The 8,391-nt window shown below is 39.0% G+C and overlaps 1 long non-coding RNA gene across 1 annotated transcript; it reads right to left on the reverse strand.

The window, feature by feature from the left end:
* Window positions 1–5,907: 5,907 nt before the first annotated feature.
* LOC108445264 lies at window positions 5,908–7,926 on the reverse strand. Its single transcript, XR_001860070.1, has 3 exons — window positions 7,845–7,926; window positions 6,522–6,812; window positions 5,908–6,023 (listed from the first exon to the last, which is right to left on the reverse strand). It is a non-coding gene; the product is annotated as an uncharacterized LOC108445264 (long non-coding RNA).
* Between the last annotated feature and the right edge of the window lie 465 nt (window positions 7,927–8,391).

An 8,391-nucleotide genomic window follows, 5' to 3' on the forward strand; every position in this document is an offset into this window, starting at 1 on the left:
GATTGCTTTCTCTGAAGCTGAATTCAGACCCTCAGATACCCTTCTGATTGTAAGGATATAGACTGCTCCAGTCACAATCAAGAAGGAGGTAAGAAAAGTATTTAGCTATTTGTGTCCATGAAAACCAAGTATGAATCAATATACAAACCAATCATATTAAAGGTAATCAAATTCTCAAAGAAGCAAATAATTTACAATATATACCTAAAAAAAAAATCATGACATACTATCTAAAGATGTTTTATTTTTTTTCATGTGCGTATCTATATATGTGCTTTTGTGAGTGTAGCGAGTAGGAGGGCATTAATTCCCAAATAAATCCTGATAGATGGGGAAAGGATGGATTGTTCAGCTGTAGTGAAAGATCAGTATCTTTCACTGAAACATCAGTTGCAGTCAGATGTTAGATTTCAGGACAGGACAAAAGTCAGTGCATTTGCTAAGAATAGATTTGATGCTGTAGAGACAAAATAGGCTGAAAACCTAACTGAGCTCAGATGTTGATAGGCAGAAAGTAAGGAAGATTATATGATTTTACTGACAAAGATGGTACAATTTCAGTATCTGGGATTGACACAGTAGATTCACTGTAGTAATTTACATCTATCACTTGGTGTTTACGATGGATGGATCTATAGGTTCTTAAAATGTCTTCATAATGTATCAGGGCTTATCAGAAGTTTCCTAAATGGAAGACAGTCAAGTAAGATGAGTATTTGAAATGCATGATAAACATAATTTCCTATCATCTTTTTTGATATGGGTTTATGACCAAATCTGAACTTCATCTGGATTATTTAGGAGTTATATGTATATTCCAATTCTAATTTTGATCCAGCCATTATGCACTTACTGATAATACGAGACTTAGGGGTGCTCTTGACTCTCTTAAAGGACAAGAAGTGATGATATTTAACAAGTCAAAATGACATATTCTGTGCCTGGAATGGAGTAACACCTGACACAAGTATGGATTGGGAGAGGAGTTGCTGGACGGAAATCCTGTAGATAGGGATCTGGGTGTGCTGGTCCACAGCAGCTCAATAGGAGTCAACAGGGATCCCTGAAAGCCAGGAGGGCAAAACCCATCCTGGTACAACATCAAACATCATCAAACACAGCCAAACAGAAGAGGTGATTGTCCTGCTTTTTCTTTTGGCAGTGGTGCAGACTCACCCGGAACACTCCAGTGCAGGTCTGGGCCCCACACTTTAAAAAAGATGTGTTCAAAGAAGTGCAACAAAGCTGGTGAATGGGCTGCAAGGCATGTCCTACGAGGACCAGCTAAGGCCACTGGGCTTGTGCAGTTTGGAGAGAAGGAGACTGAAGAGAGGTTTCATTTCTGTCTTCAGATTCCTGAATACAGGAAGTAGAGAGGGAGGTGTTGATCTCTTTTCCCTGGTACCTAGTGACAGGACACATGAGAATGGTTCCAAGTTGTATCCAGTGAAGTTCCAACTAGATATGAAGATATATTTCCAAAACAAGAAGGTGACTGAACACTGGAACAGGCTGGTTGATACCCCCACAAAGCACTTAACAAAGTGCTTTAGCTTTTGATCAATTCTGAAATTGTCAGTCAGTTGCACTAGATGATCATTGTTGGTCCCTTACAACTGAAAATATTCTCCCTTCCCCTCCCTTCCCCTCCCCTGCCCTTCCTTCTCTTTTCAAGAGAAGGTAATCTATCTTCCTTTCAAGTCTGTCTTCATTATGATTTGAACCAAAATATGGGGTATTCCATAGCTACTCCTGTTAGGGGTTTGAATCATATATATCAGACACTTAATTAGACAACCTTCAAGAGTGTGTCAGTTTGCAGGGGAGGGTATGCAACAGGAAATGGAAAGGAATTTTTAAATTGTCCCAGCTTGCAAGACTGTTTTCAAGCGGGTAATGTAGGGGACCTAGGCCTGGAAGAGTGATGTGTAAGCATAGGTGATCCCTTTTGTTACTATAAAGCTATAGTTAGTATATTTTTATTAACTCCAAATCAATTATTTGGAGACACAGTCAAAGCTATGATCAGCTTTTTTTTTTTTTTTTTTTTTTAACAAATCTTCCTTGTGTTTTGGGTTTAGTTCCACAAAAAAAAAAAAAAAAAAATTGCCCAAGTTCTTTGTACCATTTTCATTTTGAGATAAATATAGCTGGATAGCTAGTTAGCTTTTCCTTTTTGGACAACATTCATCCATAAGACAGTCCCATATACATGTAGCATCGTAAATCCTATTATTTACTAGTTAGTAAGTGCCAAGATTTTTTTTTTAATATCTACAATATTTTATTCCAAATGTGAGACATGACAGAAATCTCACAAACAGTAAAACTGATAAATGTCAAGTTTTAAAGTGTACCAGTTGCTTCTGACTTAAAAGTAAAAACAGACCTTTTCACCTGTTCCACCTAAGCAGCACAATCAGAATAAAAAATCAGCACTGTTAAAAAGATATTAAAATCGTGGCACTAACTTCATGACACTTTATTCAGTCTAATGTCAATCCTCAACAGTGTAGCTCTACGTCATTATTTCAGTGCACTTTCTTGCCACATGCATGCTAAAATTGTAAATCTATTTGAAGTATTTCTAGTGAAACTATTTTAAGTGATAATATTAATTATAGCAGATAATTCAATAATGAAGTATTTAAACACAGTGTCAAACTTTTTTTTTTTTTTTAAGATGGAGACATTTCAATTTACTCTTCTTCTTTACCTAAATGTGATTAAAAAAGAAAGAAAGTGATTTTTTGAGACAATTTGAGGTTATCCAGTAATGTAGAAAATAGAAGAATGGCAATGGCAGTTAAAACAAGACAAACCTAGCATAACACAATGAAAATCACATTTTAGCAAGTAACATATTACAGTCAACACAGCTGCACTTTTTTATATGAAAGTTAAACATTCTTCATAGTAGTTTTTAGTAGAAATTTAGTAGAAATTTTAAACCACTGAAAATCTTTCCTTCTCAAAATCCATCAAAAAAGAGAAACCAAGACAAAACCTAGAAAGATAAAAGCATGAAAAAAGAAAGCACATTTACCTCAGCTGAAACAGATAAACAGTCTACATGTAAACTAAATACTGGAAAAAACAGAACTGATATTTGACTTCCAGTGCATGACCCTTGGGGATCATGAAAAATTTATCCTTTAAGAACCAGTAATAACCTGACATAAAAAGTTTGAAGCCTCATGTCTGATGCATAGCAAAGGAACTTTTTTTCTGACTTTTGTCTTTTACTCCTTTTGACATAAATATTTCTTTCTTCCTGTTCAAATCTTTTTAGAGTATTATTTAAAATAGCAAAAGGAAATGAGTTTTGTCTCAAAGAAAGTAATGCATTCTTTCCTGCTTACCAGCCTAAACTCATCATGCTATCTTCTTGCCAGCTGTTTATGGGAGATTAAGTGCTATCTTGTTTTTGGACTCTCATAAAAGTTGTCATAAAAATAAAGGTGATAATGAATTATCAGTGTCATTATCTTCTCCTCAAGAGTATATTAAGAATATAGATTAAGCCATCCATTCTTCAGAGGTGTTTTGTTTTGTTTTGTTTTCCCTAAGCATCTCAGTCACAGAAGGATCTGAGAACTGAGAAACAGTGTACCGCGATTCCTGAAAACAGCAGGAAATACAGAGGAACACCAGAAAGAATTTGTGAAAGTTTAGAGGGATACTGTTAAAAGAATACTGGTAAAAAATAAATTACCTTAATACAGACTTATCTGAGTTCTTCTGTGACCCATCAACTTGTTGTCTTGTTTCCAGTGACATAACTTGTGCAAAATGATTCAAAGAGGAAGAGATAAAATCAGAAAACAATTAACAGAAAGTGGGTAGCATCTGTCTGGCTATATGTCTGGTTTAGCTTATACCAGCATAAGGCCTTCCCCTCTGTTTTAGGGGACCCAGGAATATCTTCCATTTCTTATGTTTCTGTTTAATGCAAATCACCGCCTTGGTGTAAGAGTCAGACCTGGAAGATTTCAGGCTTCTTCTCCCTCTCACAATTATTCTCATAGAAAGGAAATTCTGGAGACCTCAATCTTTATTTGGAATACCAGAGGCTACCAGAGGACAGAAATCCCAGGTCCCAGAGACAGGAAAATATGGAGCAAGGAAGATGTACCCTTAGTTGAAAAGGATCAGGTCAGGGAATACTTAATACTTAAGCACGTGTATAGATTCGTGGGCCCTAACAGGATGCACCCACAAGCTCAGAGGAAGCTGCCAGATGCATTGCAAAACCACTCTTTTGATAGTATTTGATCAATCATGGTGATTGGAAGGTATGACGTAGACTTGAAGAAAGCAAATTCACTTCTGTCTTATAAAAGGGCAAGAAGGACGACCCAGGGAACTGCAAGCAAGTTAGGTGCATGTTGATCCTTGGGAAGGTGATGGAGAAATGAATCCTGGAAACCATTTACATGCACGTGAAGGAAAAAAATCATTAGAAGTACTCAACATGGATTCAACAAAAGGAAGGCATGCTTGACAAACTTCTTTGATGAAAAAAACCTTTCAAGATCATCTATTTCAACCACCCCACTATTGGGAAGGACCTCTTGCACTGTGTCAGGGTGCCCAAAGTCATGTCCATTCAGCCCCGAGAACTTGCAATGGCAGAGCATGCACATGTTCTCTGGGCACCCTGTCTCATCACCCTTGTAAAAAATGCCCTTTTGAGTTCAATCTAAATATATTCTCTTTCATTTTCAAACAATTTCCCCTTGCACAGGTCCTGGAAAAAAAGTCTTTTTCCATCTTTCTTATAAGCCCCCTTTAAATACTGCAAGGCACCAATAAGGCCTTCCCAGCACCTTTTCTTCTCCTGTCTGAACAACCACAATTGTCTCAGACTTTCTACATAGGAGACATATTCCAATCCTCTCAGTATTTCCATGGCCCTTCTTCAGACCCACTCTAACAGATCCATGTCTTTCTCCAGACATGGATGCAGGACTGAAGGTGGGGTGTCATGAGAGCAGAGGGGAAGAATCACTTTCTTGATACTGCTGGCAACACTTCCTTTCATGCAGCCTATGTTATGATTGAATTTCTGGACTGCAAGAACACATTGCTGGCTCAAGTCCAATTTTTCATTCATGACTATCTCCAGTTTACAGGACTGCTCTCAATCTGCTTATCCCATAGTCTGTACTGATCTTTCCTCAATTGAATTGATTGCATCACTCAGCTTGGTGTCACGTGCAAACTTGCTGGAAGTGTACTCAGTCCCACTATTATGTAATTGATTTAGATATTAAATAGTATTGGTCCCACTACAGACCTCTGAGGAACACCACTAGTTGCTGCTTTCCACTTTGGACATTCAGCCATTGAGTGTAATATTTGATACAACCGTACAGTCAATTCTTTATCCATCAAAATCCTATGTCTTCAGTTTAACAGCAAGAATGTTTTAGGGGGTAATTTCAGAGGCCTTACAGAAGTCCAGGTAAATGACATCCATAAATATTCCCTTGTCCACTGATACAGTCACTCCATCATAGAATGTCACTGGATTAATCAGGCATGATTTGCCCTTGGTGAAGTTGTGTTGGCTGTCTCTAATCAATTCCCTGCTCTCTTTGTTTTGTCTATGAATATCAGAAAACACTGAGCGGGACTGGGCACTGATACAGATTGTCCAGGGATGGTGTGCAGTCTCCATTATTAGAGATATTATTCAAAAGCCGTCTGGAAATGATCCTGGGAAACAGGGTCTAGGTAGCTCTACCTGCACAGAGAGGTTAGACCTAATGATTTCCAGAGATCCCTTCCAGCTTCAGCATCCCTGTAACTGTATGAGGTTAAGACCTTACAGTATCAGTTATGATGTGTTGTGAAGACAAAGAAGGTGAGGAGAAAGGATATATACTTAAGGCTTACCTGAAGGGAAGGTCTAGATATAACCAAAAATATATATTAGAAAGGTTGATGCATTAAAAGGAATGAGTGCTTTTCTTTCATATCAAAATTCTCCTCTCCAGAGATTGCTTTCATAACTTGACCTATAAAGTTGAAAATACCTGTAAATGTCACAGTAAAAACATGAATTCCCTTCAATATTAGATTTTTAATAAATTTTCTACATCTTACTTAAAGGACTGGCAAGGCAAATCAGATGACCTGCTTTGTGCTTTCCCTTCTTTTATACTGGGTGTTGGGGTTTTTTTTCAATTTTTTTCTGCATTGTTAGACTGCTTTGTCCTAAGATTTTAAAGGCTTTTATTAAGTGACTAAATAGGTCAGTTTTTTTCCTGCATGTTAACCTTATCACCACTCTGAGGAAAAACATACAACAGCAGGGGAAGATGCTGTAAAAAGGAGCACAGTGTGAACAGACCATCTCATGCTGCTCCAGATTCACATCTTTCATTGCTGTTTATAACAAGTTAAAGGATAGACTTTGGGAGGTCAAAATCACATTGATTTGGTCTGATAATTGTGATAGTAAGTTGGCTATTGTGTCATCTTTGTTAAACAGAAAGATACAAAATGCAGCTCACCTTAGAAAATTGCTGCGGATGGGTGAAAACTGATGTACTTTTGGAATTACATGAAGTGAGGTCATAGATCATATAGTCAGGTGGCTGTGTGCATATTTGCTGAAGTATTCATACAATAAGTCTGTTGCTTCATCTGAAGGGCTTCTTCTTAAGCTGGGTACTGTGTTGTGATTGTTATGATCCCTGTTATGATGAAGTAAGTGTGTGTAGGAATGTGCACATCAGAGTGGAAGACTTACTGAAAACTCAACTTTTCCATCATGACTGAAGCCTCAGAGAATTTTCATGGGGCTGCAAAGAGTAAAGCGAGGAGAACAATTTGATATTAATTTTGTAAGAATATAAGATACTTAAGTAGCAGCATTTTCATTTATAAAATTGTAGTTTGAATGAGCAGGTTTTGACTCTGTGAAAAATGTGCCTTTTTTTATCCTTCAAAGTGCACGCTCGTGGAAAAGCAAAATCATGGGGTGTCCCATCATGGCTCATAGAGTCATTTAAGTAACATGAAGGTGGACCTTAGCACATCTCACCTCTACATCTGTTCACATCTAAAGCCACACATTTCACATTACCAAGTTTTTTATCTCCTATGTCAATTAATCAGATCACACATAATTGTGTCCTTCTTTGTCATTGTCTTATCTACTGCATTTTCTAATAGTGATCACAGTTAGGATTTTGGACTGGCTTCATGATAGGACCTCACAAGTCTACCTGAGTCATCGAATTACAAATGTTGCCTTTGGGCCAACATTACCTGGGGTCAATACTTAGTTGTGTGGTATGCACTAAGGTAATCAATCATTGGTGTTTTCAAGGCTGCTCCTCTCCCACTATTAACAAACATAAGTCACATACCAGAACTCCAGATAGAGCATCCCTCTAAGAAGTAGTGTTCTACACATGTACAGATCATTTTTAGCAATGGCAAGTAGATGTCAGACAGTTGGGAAAAAAAGATCTGTTTCTTAACACCTGATAGATATGTGGCAGGTGCCTCATGTCAGGGAAGAGTCAGAGCAGGGCTTCTCCACAAAGAGTGAGAAGCTGGAGGTTGAAATGAGCTGTTCCTCACTTAAGCAGGACAGTGGCCTCACCCTCGCAGTGCACTTTTTCACAGAGCCTGAACAGGGAAGCAGTGTCAAGATGATGACAGTGCCACTAACAGGGCCCACAACAAGGAGGCAAAGGCAAGGGAAAGGATCAGATCCCAGGTCATACAGGGTTATCGAACAAGTCAGGAGAAGCTGGGGATGATGCGGGGTGCTGACCTGTGGAATATGGGATTATATTTGTTAAAGTGTTGAGACTTATGCTCACCAGAAGGCCCTGTGGGAAAGGCCCAGCTGCGGGCGGGATGGTTGGAAGTTGGGTGAGGGGTGAGAGGCAGTTGTGGGTGAGGAGAGAGTCGGCTGAGTGACAGTTGGCAGTGAGACTGTGATTGGCTGGAGGAGCGCGTGGACAGCATGTGAGCAGGAAGCTGATTGGGTGATGGGACGCGTGGACAGCGGCACTGCAGCTGTGCCAGCCAATGGGTGCCCTTCTGCTAAGTTCTGTTAGGCTTTGGTTTGGTTTCAGTTGGCATTAAGGGTATAAAGAGGGGGTGATTTTGGAAATAAATGGATCTTCTTGGGACATACAAGGGGGTCTGTCATCTTTGTTCCCCATTGCTACGCTGACCTGCCTACTGTGTAGTCCAGACCTTGACTGGGTGTCCTAGGCTGAGTTGCGTGGACAAGGGGCCCAGGTAGGCTGGGCAGGGTCACTGGGGCTCATGCATATAGTCAAGGTCCTATACCAAGTATTCACAATTAGCACTAAGCTCATTCCTGATAAATACTTGATGTGGCTTGGAGCCATGACAAAT

The sequence above is a fragment of the Corvus brachyrhynchos genome, unplaced genomic scaffold, assembly GCF_000691975.1.
Source record: "Corvus brachyrhynchos isolate BGI_N302 unplaced genomic scaffold, ASM69197v1 scaffold92, whole genome shotgun sequence".
Taxonomy (NCBI): Eukaryota; Metazoa; Chordata; class Aves; order Passeriformes; family Corvidae; genus Corvus; species Corvus brachyrhynchos.